Source organism: Macadamia integrifolia, unplaced genomic scaffold, assembly GCF_013358625.1.
Source record: "Macadamia integrifolia cultivar HAES 741 unplaced genomic scaffold, SCU_Mint_v3 scaffold1680, whole genome shotgun sequence".
Lineage (NCBI taxonomy): Eukaryota > Viridiplantae > Streptophyta > Magnoliopsida > Proteales > Proteaceae > Macadamia > Macadamia integrifolia.
In genome coordinates this window covers 121536-134229 of record NW_024868306.1, presented here as the reverse complement: position 1 = coordinate 134229, position 12694 = coordinate 121536, and the positions used below count along the sequence as shown (strand labels likewise).

General features: G+C 36.8%; 2 long non-coding RNA genes across 2 annotated transcripts; one reads left to right on the top strand and one right to left on the bottom strand.

The window, feature by feature from the left end:
• The first annotated feature begins 4307 nt into the window (after window positions 1–4307).
• Window positions 4308–10416, top strand: LOC122064542. The gene is made up of 2 exons (XR_006135746.1): window positions 4308–4437; window positions 9812–10416. It is a non-coding gene; the product is annotated as an uncharacterized LOC122064542 (long non-coding RNA).
• Window positions 6994–11280, bottom strand: LOC122064540. Its single transcript, XR_006135745.1, has 2 exons — window positions 11026–11280; window positions 6994–7281 (listed from the first exon to the last, which is right to left on the bottom strand). It is a non-coding gene; the product is annotated as an uncharacterized LOC122064540 (long non-coding RNA).
• Between the last annotated feature and the right edge of the window lie 1414 nt (window positions 11281–12694).

Genomic DNA, 12694 nt, shown 5'->3' with positions numbered 1-12694 from the left:
AGCAATTGAGAGCAAGTAAAATTTGGTCACATCAAGTAGTTAGGATTTCTTTACATACAGTTATTTGAAATGCTTGATTAGTGGGAGTTCTGGTTTTGTTTAGTATTTGTTTATGTTTTGAACCTTAGCCCATATATTTTGGGGCACAGTTTGATGAATTATGGTTAAGTTTTAGCATTTACATTATGCACAGTTATTTCTTGAAATATTTGGTTTATGATTTCAAGAAAATAACTGTGCATAATGTAAATGTTACAACTTAACCATAATTCATCAAACTATGCCCCAAAATATACGAGCTAAAGTTCAAAACATAAACAAATACTAAACAAAACCAAAGCTCCCACTAATCAAGCATTTCAAATAACTGTATGTAAAGAAATCCTAACTACTTGATGAGACCAATTTTTATTTGCTCTCAATTGCTGGTGATCAGTCTACCTCACCCTTTCTTGGTATCATCCTACTTATCAACCCCAGAATTCTTCCTCTTCTCTAACCATTTCTTGAAAATAAAACAGTCCTTCTTCACATGTCCTTTCTTATGGCACCAGAAACACTCTACGTTGTTGGTATTCTCTTCATCCTGCGCCTTTTGAGATGTGTCAAGTTCTTGAGAGCTATTAGTCCTGTCATATGGCTTGACGCTTCCTCTGTAAATTTGTGTTCCTTCTGCTTGGTCCACCGGAAGATCCCTTGTGAAAAGTTGCATGTGCACTCTCAAACCTAGTTTGTTTCAATTTTTCTTCCTCTTGAGTCAAATGAAAATGAGCTCATTTAAGCTCCAATCGTCCTTCAGTGTAATGTAGGTAGATTGGATAACCTTATACTGACTAGGGAGGGTATTCAGTGCAATGTGTACAATATATTCTTAATCGATCTGTATTCCAAAATCCTTAAGTTTACCAGCATCAGTAGCTACACCCAAAATGTATTCTCTAACACTCCCACATCCATCATACCTTGTATTCATTAGCTTAATCATCAATGTGGTTTTCTCAGCTTTCTTGTTTGTTGAAATCTAGCTTTAATAGCATCTAGAAATTCTTTTGCAGTGTCTTTGATCTTTATGTTCCCACGTATAATTTCAGGAACTGCCTTTTTTAAAACCAGTATGCACTTTTTGTTTCCTTTAGTCCATTTCTTAAACTTGGTCCTTTCAGCACTTCTACTCGAGTCTGTGAGAGGCTCAGGTTTAGGCTTCCTAAGTGCCAAGTCTAAGTCAAGAAGACCTATATGCAATTCTAATTCATCCACCCATTTTTGATAGTTGTTACCAGTGAGCATTGGGATGGAAGATACATAACTTGAGGGAATGACCATCCTACTACAGCAGTAACAACAACACAATACATGCCAAATATCAAAATATAAATCATAATATAAAAGCATGTAATACCATCAATATATTTTAAATAAGAGTTACAACTAAAAATGTATCCCTATCCTTTGGGACAGGAATTAACTGATGCTTTTATATTCTTCTTTTAACTGTGAAAACAACACTAACTTCGGAATTCAATTACCTTTGGGCAAAATAACTCCAAATTCAATGTTTCTTTGGGAAGGTATCACCTTTACTGTTGGGGAAAATACAATCGAACTGAATGTACTACTTTAGTGGGTTTCACTCAGTTCTATCATATCTTTTCCATTGAATATGTATATCTTTATGTTCAAAACATACATATAAATATGTAACTAGGACAACAATAACCATACAAGAGTCACAACGGCAACTACATTCCTATCCTTTGGGCTAAGAATGCACTGGTTCTCTTGTAAATTCATATTTACTATGAAAAGAACAATAACTTTTGGAATCCCCTCACCTTTGGGCTTAGGAACCTCTAGGCTACCATTTTCTTAACTTTGGTGACATCACCTTTGGGTAAATGTCACCTACAAAATCATGGAATAATAAGATATACTACTTTGGTGGATTCCACCTCATCTTTTCATGGTTTCTTAAAAAATTACTTTACAACTAAGAATGAGCAGAAGCTTCGACCCTTTTTCATATTAATATATCTCAATTTAAAAACTTTTTTCAATTTCATGGTAACCAATAACATATATATTTTTCAAAGCATTGATTTATGCCTTCTTGTTTCAATGATTGAAACTAAATATAACATAAAATTTTAAATAAACATGTCATATTAAAAATTAGATCATTAAATGTGGCTCGAAACAAGAAATCCAACGCAAAAAACAGATTTCAATTTGGCCTTAAAACGAACCTTTAAATGAAATTTAAAGTAGTTTAAATAAAAACCTAAAAGGAACAAAAACCAAACAAGCCTTTAAGGTTTTTTTTTTTTTTTTTTTTTTTTCAAAAGAAGTCAGCCGCTTAAAAGAAGTCAGCCACCGCCGACTTGCAACTGTTCTGCAGGTTTTTTTTTCTCTCTCCTTCGGCAGCCTTTTTTTAGCGACGCGTGCCGGTGCGTCCGGAGGTTTCCGGTGACTTGCGACATACCGCCGCAATCGTCTTCTCGTGATCTATAACTTTCGTGAATAAAGTTTTCCCATACAGGATCTTTAAGTGATGGTAAAATTACGATTTTCATGATTTTTTTTATCAAATCAGGTTTTAAGTAATAATCAAAATCCTCATATATAAGAAAAATTCAATCAATTCTTGTCCCATGGGGTCTGCTCTGATACCACTTGTTAGATCTACTATGGGTACAAATCTAAACCCCAATTGAAGAAACCACATAGAGAAACAAGAACACGAATCTAATAAAATTATAGAGGATTTAATTGTACCTCTCACTGAGTATGTTGAAGAAGATTGATATTGGTCACTCCCACTTTCGCTCTCTTGGCTTGGCTATGGATCTTCTACAGTCTCTTAAACCTCTTTGGTTTTCTCACTTTAGTGGTAAAGTGAGGAAGAGTGAATAATGGCTGTAGGGACCCAAAACCTAGTATTTATAATACTGTCCTGCACCCAAAACCCTAAACCACAATGGATTGAGCCAGTATATCCCTAAACTTGAGAGTGGACTGAACCGGTTCATGCAATTTGACTCTCACCCATTTAATCAACCCGAATAATTAATTTAGCCCATAAATCCAACATTAGTTTCATGGGATTTTGATTTTACAGACCTTGTTATTTTGACTTTTAAGAATTATAATTACTTGTGTTGTTGCATATGTGGAATATTTGCTGTTCGCAGAAAGTTACACATGTAGATATCGAAGGTTTAGATATCATTTTGTGATATCCTTTGTTAATTAATATAAAATATTGGTTGCTGCTTCCCTGCTCTGTTCTGAAATGTAAGCATAATCTCCTTCATGGATCCCTTCAATGCTTATAATGAAGCAGACTTTTCATAATTGTTCACTGGAGCCTGGACCTTCTACTGTACAAGTGTTTATTATGAAACATTCTTATATAATGCCATTTAGGTGAGGGAAATTTTGGGCTGAGGTGCTGTCATTGTTTGTGGTTTTTGTCAAGCTAGTGGTTTTCAAAAGAGGTCACATAGTTTTTGGTCCAGGAGCATTTGGGTCATGTACATAGTGTATAGATATTTAATATTTATTGAGAGCTGACTAGGGTGTTGTGCTACCTTGGGCCCTAAATTATGATCTTGTGGTTTGGGTAGGAGTTCAGGGTTTCATGGATTAGTACTAGTCAATGCACCATGGTTTCAAAAGGATATTGCTGGTCTGGCAATGCTAATACCAAGTTGTTAGATGCAGGAGGATATATTATGGACCAATCAAATGGGTGTTAGGCCAATCAACAGAGACCCTAGCTTTCTTAGAGTGGGCTGGAGCCTGTTACCTGTTTTTACTGGATAACTCCATATGAATGTATTGGATCTTTCTTTTGATCCCTCTTGTCTTCGTAAGGTGAGGACAAAAAGGGAAGTGCTTTTAAGGTTTTCATGTGCAACCAGACCATATTTATGAGGATGCTGGACTGAAGCTAGAGTTGTTCATAGTTATGAATTCCTAAAAACAAGTGTTTTTACCATTTGGTCTCCAATGAGAAGCATAAGGGCCAATGAAGGCACACATAGACTTTGAACAGATTTGGTGATATTCCCCTGTGGAACTCTTTTAACCTCTATCTCTCCAGATGCATACACTATTATACGTGGATGACTTGAGTTGACAAAATTGTTAAAGGACTGATTATTGTTCCAACAAAGACAGTTTTGACTGGTTTATACTTCTTTCCTATCTGTTGATAATTGCATGTTTTCTGGCTGCTACTCGCTTGGACTTTGGCACTTCTTGTATTTTATTCTTGGTTGCGTTGCATTCCACCTGCCTAACTGCATTTTCTTGCTAGTGTGGTTTATTCTTGGTGGCCTTACCTTCCACTTGCTTGACTGCATCACATTGTTTATGGATTATAATTTGTGGGTCCCCGACTTATCTGGAATGTGGTACAGGATCGAAGGTATGAAGGTATGGGATTTATAAAATTGATGGATTGGAACTATACAATGTGATGATGATATTTACATAGTATATTTGATGAATATTGCTAATTTCAGCTGAGTTATCCTAAGTCTAAAGATTCTTAAATAGTAAAATTTAGTAGGGGTCTACATTCTCCTATCAAATACAGAAAGTTTAACTGATTTAAGCTATTTTGATATGTGAAAAGAAGAAAACAGAGGATGGAGGTTGTGGTGGGCTATTGATTCACTTCTAAGTCATAACCTTAGTCCACATGGGGCGACCATTGGAGATTCAAAGCCTCTGTGACAGCTCTCCCAGGGGTTAAGTACGAGGATTCTGTTCTCAGTTTCCTATTCCCAACACGTGATAATGCTTACCTTATATAATGAAAACCTGTTCTGTTAATTCTCAATAAATTGTCTACAGAAAAGGTTCTTTAACCCATAAACATTTAACCCTCCAGGAAAGGACAAAAGGTTTTCATTACCAATATTAGGAATAGCAATGGGGTGGGTGTGGCAGGGTTTAAAAACCCGAATTGGGACCAGTTGATTCAGGTCTAGATCGGTTCAGATCCGCCCTTCAAAATAGTTGCTCCCGATGTAGGGGTGAAACATGATTCGGTTAGGCTGGGTCTTAAAACCCTAGCCCAACTATAACCCAATCTGACCCGACCCAACCCTAATTGACCCTAATTATACAATGTTGGGCTGGGTTGGCTATGATTTTTTTCAAGTTCGGGCTAAACTTGATTGACCTTTTTATACCATTTGTGTCGTATACATTAGGGGAAAAAAAAAAAAGCAGGAATTAATAGATCAAATGGTCAATGAGACAATTAAAATTATGCAGTGCAACACAATAATAGATGTTCAAGACACTTGATTGAGCCGGGGCCAGGCTAAGCCTAGGCCTCAACCCAATTCTAACTCAACCCTACCCTAAGGGTGTCAATTTCAAACCAAACCGAATGCTGAAACCAAAATCGAGCCAAATTAACCAGATCAAAATCAAACCGAATTTATTCGGTTTGAATATATGAGTATGTTATTCAGTTAAGCTCGATTTCGGTTTAGGGTGTCAGAACCATCGGTTCGAACCAAAACCGAACCAAATTGCTCTTATCATTCAAGAGTGTTTTTCGCAAGCGCTTTTTTTTTTTTTTTAATGTTGTAAGTGTTTTTCGCAATTTATCATCACATTTTTACAAGTTAAGATAATTTTGGAGTTTCTACAAAAAAAATAATAATAATAATAATTTTGGAGTTAGCAATAACCTTAAGGCCCATAACTTGAGCCCATTATGGCCTTTGATCCATCACAGTCATGGTTCAAAAGTGGAACCGTTTTCATAACTGAATTAAAACCGAGGTATAAAACCAAATTAAAACTGCATATTAGAACCGAATTGGAACCAAAATCGAACCGAGCTGAATTTAATCGGTTTAAGTATCTAAATACAGAACCGACTCGATTCTCAGTTCGCTTATGGTCCACCTTATCATCATTTGGAACCGAAACCAAACCGATTGACACCCTTACCCTACCCCAAGGGTTAGTGTTTTTCAACCCTCATGGTTAGAAATCTTAGCCTAGTACACATTCGGGCTTAGGGCAAGTTAATTTTGAGTGAAATTTAGGCATATTTAAATAAAGTTTGGATATCTTTGTCAAACTTGTGAAAAGTATATCAAATGATATAGATTTCGATGAAAGCGAAAAATGATTTGATCAAATTTGTTAAACTTGGCTTACTAATTTTGTTCATAGTGGGATACTAGAGCCATTTAAGATGTACTAGTGAATTTTATTTTGAATATGAATAGTTTGATCGAATCTATAATATTGGGATAATTTTGTCAAATTTGTTAAATTTGAATAGCCTAGGGTAGAGTTCACCTACACTAGATTAACAACCTAGGGTCCAAAAGCAAAGTACCATTTTGAGTGTGATTTTTAAAATTCTAATGTTTCCACTATGTTTAGAAGGCCTAAAATAGGCTTGATGGCAATATTCAGGGGCTAACTTGGCCTTATGGCCATCAAAACCCATCCCAAGTTGTACTAGTAAAAATATACAAGATCTCGCCATATCTTGGTTTTAGGCCTGCTCAAAACCGAGACCTCATAACTTGGGGAAAACATCGAAATGCCAATCTAAGTGGATTCTATGACACATTCTATTTTGAACTCATGCAATTAGAATTTAGAAAAGTAGACAAAAGAAAATTCAATGGGTCTTGATGGATTTGAACCATCTCTGGGGTAATCCCCAAGTGCTCTACCAATTTGAGCTAAAGACTCATATAAGAGATAAAATGGGAACAATTATAAGAGGAATACAATAAGGAATTTCTTCCCCTGAAACACAAACCAATAATACCTCCGTTCAGAGCCACTTAAATAGCCTTCTCCCCCTCCCCCTCCCCCTCTTCCTCTTCCTCTTTTTCTGTGTGGCTTGTGTTCCTATTTCTAGCATCATCGTCAATTTATGGATGGTCCATTGCTGCATGATGCTTGTTGGCATTCCATTAAATCAGCCTTGAACAATTAACAACAGACTCAAATGGGACCACATCAATTCAAAATGGAAATTGAAGATCATCAACAGGTTCTCAATGGTAACAGAGGCAACTCTGCATGTCTGGATGATTTTCTTGTTTTGGTTATCAAATAGATGCGAACAACATTACATTAATAAAACACTCTGTAACATAAACATTTTTACCATTGAATTTGGAACCCATCCAGATCATCGTTGGAGAAGCCAAAGGAAGAAATTGATGTTAAACATCAAGTCTTTCAAAGATGTTTGACAACTTCTCTCTGACTTGGAAGCCCTATATACTGCAAGAAGACATAGAAGTGAGGTCACATTAAACAAAATTCAAAGATATTTATAGAAAGCCCAGCAACTTGACTTGAAAGCCCTATATACAGCAAGAAAACAGAGAAGTGAGACTAATCACAGATTAGAAAACTGAAGTCAAGTAAACTCACCAGAAATAATTATGCGTCAATTAATTCATTCATTCTTCTACTTCTTTTTAAATAAAATTTGGCTTAGGTTTTCAAATAATTAGCTGAAGCTGGCCAAACAGTTGGGTTCACTGTTTTGGACCAGAAAAATCAGCAATGTGATTATCCAAGTAATACCACCATTGTAAAACAACAGAGAATCATGTAGGTGATGATACCAGGTTTGGAAGGGCATGATATTATTTGCAAGCACACACCTTGTATCATTGGATCTCTAGGTAGCCAAATGTTAATAGTTTGCATCATTACAACCCAACAGAAAAGTCACATATGTGGCTACATCAGATAAAAAAATGGAAAACGGTATTTACCGAGTCAAACTGTAGCCTGTTGTATCATCCAGTCAATATTTAAGCCTACTGATAAATCATCACATGGCTTTGGAAGTCTTTGAATATATCTCAACTAGACAAATTTATACAGAGTTTCTGTGCAATTGATGACTCAAGAAAGTCAACAATCATTCAGCTCAAATCCTTTCTAGTAACAGAGATTACAATAACCACTGTACCATGGTATAGGTAAACACCCACAATGCATCCCAATCACCATCTGACTCAACCAAGACAATTATTCTAGACCAAGCAGATCCATCCTGAGTTTTAGGGGGTGTTTGGTTCGGTAAATCAAATGGTGTATATATCGGATATGAATGTCAATCTTTTGATAGACATTCTTCTGAATTATGTTTCTTTCTGAAAAATTGTTTGGTTGCCTTGAGGTAGGGGTGTCAACCGGTCGGTCCGGCTCGGTTTCGGTGTGGGAAAGATGAAACCGAAACCGAAACCGAAACCGAACCAATAAGGAAATTCCGATTTCGGTTTGGTTTTGGTTTCGGTGCGGTTTGGTTTCGGTTTGTCTTCGGTTTCTTAAATCGATTTGTAACCGGGTTGGTTTTGGTTTTTGGTCCAGTTTGGATTCGACTTTCCATACAAATGTATACAAAACTATGCAAATTTTGATTTTTTTAATGAATTTTGGAGTGTTTCGGTTTCTTACCGGTTTGGTTTCAGTTTCGGTCCGGGTTTTGAGTTGGTTTCGGTTTGGTTTCGGGTTCATCCGGTTTCCGGTGCAGTTCGGTTTGGTTTTGGGGTTGCAATACTCCAAACCGAACCGAACCAATAAGGCTTCAGTTCGGTTCGGTCAGTGTTGTTATCGGTTTGGTCCGGCCGGTTTTACCGGTTCAGTTTAGGAATTGACACCCCTACCTTGAGGCTAGTACATGTTTCTCGCGGGTTGAGATATTGGCTTCTGTAGAGAACTTCTTTCCGCTTTCTCCTTTTATATTAGGTGGTAAAAAGGTTGCTCAAATCTGAGTTTAAGTGTTGAGGTAAACTCAGATTTGGAACACATCCTTTGTAATATGGTCATTCATGGAAAGTAGGGTGCTCACTTATGAGAGTCAATCTAGTGGAACCAAACAGCTCCAAAAATTAAGAATTATCATTCTAAAGAATGTCATCCCAAAGATTTACCGAACCAAACACCCCCTAAGCTTCCAACATTGAAGTGAGGTCATGTTAAACAAATTGAACTTGACTATATATGCCAATCTAAATGCAAGTCACTTCTATGTCTTCTTGCAGTACATAGGGCTTCCAAGTCATGTTAAACAAAATTAGAGCTTCAAAACATAAATACAAAACTCAATTACTGTTTTCTATAAACTCAGACTGCAGCAACAGAAATAAGCAACACATATGAAGGATTAAATTCATGGGCTAGTGGAAGATCCCAAAGTCCTTGATCCAGTTTATTAGGGAATTATATATTTATATTACAAGGAGCAGCAATCACTGAGGACACCCAATGATGATGAACCCTTCTATGGCTTCCACTTTCCACCTGATTACCCTGCTGAAGCACACTCAGAAATAGCACTCCTAAGGCCTCTATGTCAGAATGATTTAATTCAGTTTAATAGGCATGGGACAAGTTAAAACTATGGGAAGAAGAATGCTACCTGGTCGAATGATCATTGCTTCGGCACAGAGGCCAATTCTGATTGCTGGCTTCCCATGTCACAATTTTGATTCCTTTTGCCATTTTTTCTTTATTAAGTAGTAAAACAAAGGAAGAATAGTTGCATCTTTGTTAAGTAGTTAAAAAGAAGCAGTACGGTTGCATCTTTTTTCTCTTTTTCTTCCCGGGGGGGTGGGGGGGGGGTGGCTGGGCGGGGAGGGGGTTGCAGTGGCTTCTACTTTGAAAGTCTATAACAACATTTCAGATTGCTGACCAAGTTTGCAATTATATTTTCTGCTGCTTAGGTTTACCCTCAATATTTTTCAATTCAAATCTAGGTAGATGTTACAATTTTTTTGCTTCTCCTTATGTGCAGGTCATTTCAGCCAAGTACTTTCCTGTTCTATCTCAATGGGTATACAACTCTTTCTGTTACTAGAGAAATGGTTGATCTATGGGAACTAGCTGATTAGAATGTTCCATCGCTGAATAATTTCGCCATTTGTTAATGAACTTGATACCCAAATTGTACTAGATGTGTTCCCATTTTTCGTGTAGTTGGTCTAAACAGAATCCAAACCATTGAAGGCCACATCAAGTACCAGTTATCTAAACAGGGAGAAAATTCTGCTTCTCATTTGGAATGCTTTTGAAGCTGCGGACAAGCTTTACAGCTCACCTTGATTCAACTTCTGTCAAAGGACCCATTCGACCAATTTTTAAAGCTGCCATTGTCTGCTAAATTCTTTACATGCGTAGAAGTAGGCTGGTTGCATGGGTTATCTTTATACTAGTTCCTTTTTCCCCCTGTTTCAATCCTTTTGAAGAGTATGCACTGTTTAAGTACTTCAATTGAAGACCTGGGTTTCAATTGTTGGGATGAGATTTGGTTGGTCATTGGATTACAAGTGCAGCATGGTTCTAAGCTTGTTGGTTGTAACTTTTATTATTCTTTTATAGATACATATTAGTGATTTGTAAGCTCGGCTATGGTCTTCAGAGGTGGCATTTGGATTATGATAGTTAAAGACCCTGAGTTGCTTTTAACAAATGTTCATCTAAATTTTGTGCCTAGAACTAGGGCTCTAGGAGAAGTCGTTGTATCTAACAATATTTAAGTTTCTTTGGAATGGTTTAAAAGCTGAGGTAACTGATGATGCAGCTCTTGATTGGCCTAATCATAGCTTGGAATTGTTAGATAATACGCCTTATTGGTTTGCACTGAAATTTTGAAGGAACTTGAAATTGTTTAAAATGATTTATTCCATTGGGAAATTTTCTGATGAGAAAATATGTTCCTGCTGACTTGTGCTGTGATTCCGAGACTCAAATATCTAAGATCCAAATAGACATGAAAGTAAATGCTACATCAAAATAAATTGAATTACAATGGGTATCAATATATCCTTGAACTCCTAGCCAAACTACAACTAAAAATTAGTAATTTGCTTACAGGCTGCCATGTTATTAGTTAAGTCATAACTTTTTCAAAACAAGTCAAGCAGAACTATGCAAATTACACTTGCACCCAAAAATCAAGAAGCAATAACATTGTAACGTAAATATATATTACAGGACTGTTATTCTTACCTTGGTCGCAGAGTCCGAATACTTGATTGTCGTGCGGTGCTACGCCGATACCTCAGTTGTAGAATCCTACTACTCTCCGACTATCACACTGGATGGAGGTAACGAGAGACTGGGGGAGAGGGAGTCGAGGAACCAAGGTAGAGGGAGAAGGAGAGGGCTAGAGTTTTGGGGATAAGAAAGCCTTTTCTTTTGGAGGGGGCCTTCACATCCGCCAGAAACGGGGGAGAGTGGGGTTGGGTTGCTCATGGATGGAGACGAGAGAGATTCTCTAGACGATTTTACGTTTTAACCCTTTCTTATAATTTTTAGTTAAAGTTCTTGGGTTTAACTCATTTTCCAGCGGTAAATGTGATTTTACTCAACTATCCCTAAAATTTATTACCATTTGTATCACTAATCTTAGTTTTACAAGGGTATATAATGTCTTGTTATGTTTAGATATATAACAGACCCTTCTTATGATAATAATTTCCCTTATTATTATTACTAAATTTGATCGAATCGGTTAGCAACACACAACATATAAGTATAACCTATCAATTCTCCATGAACCACTCTGATACCATTGAAAACGAAATACAAAACAACATATGTATACGATATGGAGATCTGATAAGTATATGATAATGATTATGGAGATGAATATAAGCATACCTGAATCCATAGTTGTAGCAGAACAATCCCTTGTGACAAGAACGCCGCTAATGTTGATTTGCTCTACCTTTTTTCCCTTTTTATTTTTCTAGTCATTCACTTAATGGGTCGGTGATAAAAATTTAAAGGGATGACGGTAGAGACCAGACCTACAAGGAAAGCAGAGTTTCCTTCCTATTAAGGAGATAACTTATTGGAACATTCCTGCTTATTCCATCTATAAAACTAGTTTTAAAAGCAAAACTTTGGACTATGCTAGCCAGATCGAGCTTGTCTCCAACGTTTTACGCTCCAACTAACGTCCAACGATTTCTCAAGGAGAGACACATGGTATATTTTTAATCCGACGGTTGAGTGTAAACCCATTTTAACTCTCCAAATGCACTGACACTCTACCCGATTCCTACAAAAAAACCCGTACGCGACTTTGATCTTCTCTGTTTATCTCCTCACAAATCCTAAAATAAAAGGATTTTGAAATCACAGTGCCCAACCTGTGGAATTGAAGAAAGAAAGTTGGACGACCATATGGAAGAACAGAGAGGAGAGGAGAGTTTTCAACTTTTCATACTTTGAGACGATCACCTTTAGGCTAAAGGGCATCTCTAGGATGAAAACCTTTCGGTTAAAAGGCATTTCATGAAATCAATTTCAGGGTAAAGAGATGAAGCCCAATCCTTTACCTTCCCATTTGGCTGAACAAATGGCCCATTTGATTTTGTTTCTTCTGTTTTCTGTGTCTAGAAACAGTAGAAATGGTTTTTGCCATTTTTGTGCTAAGAAACGATTTTTGGAATTGCAAAAAGTGTTTGATTTTTCTGTTTCCTGAAACGTTATCGACAGTGTAGTCGAGTTCAAGACATAAGTGAAGGCATGACATTGTTGGAATGCAACTCACTAGTGAAGACATGCCATTAGAGTTGTAGGTAAATGGGCCTTACTAATTAAGATTGATCCAAGGCAATGATTAACAGTACGAGCTGCTAGGGATCTTGATCAAGATGCATTGTAGCCG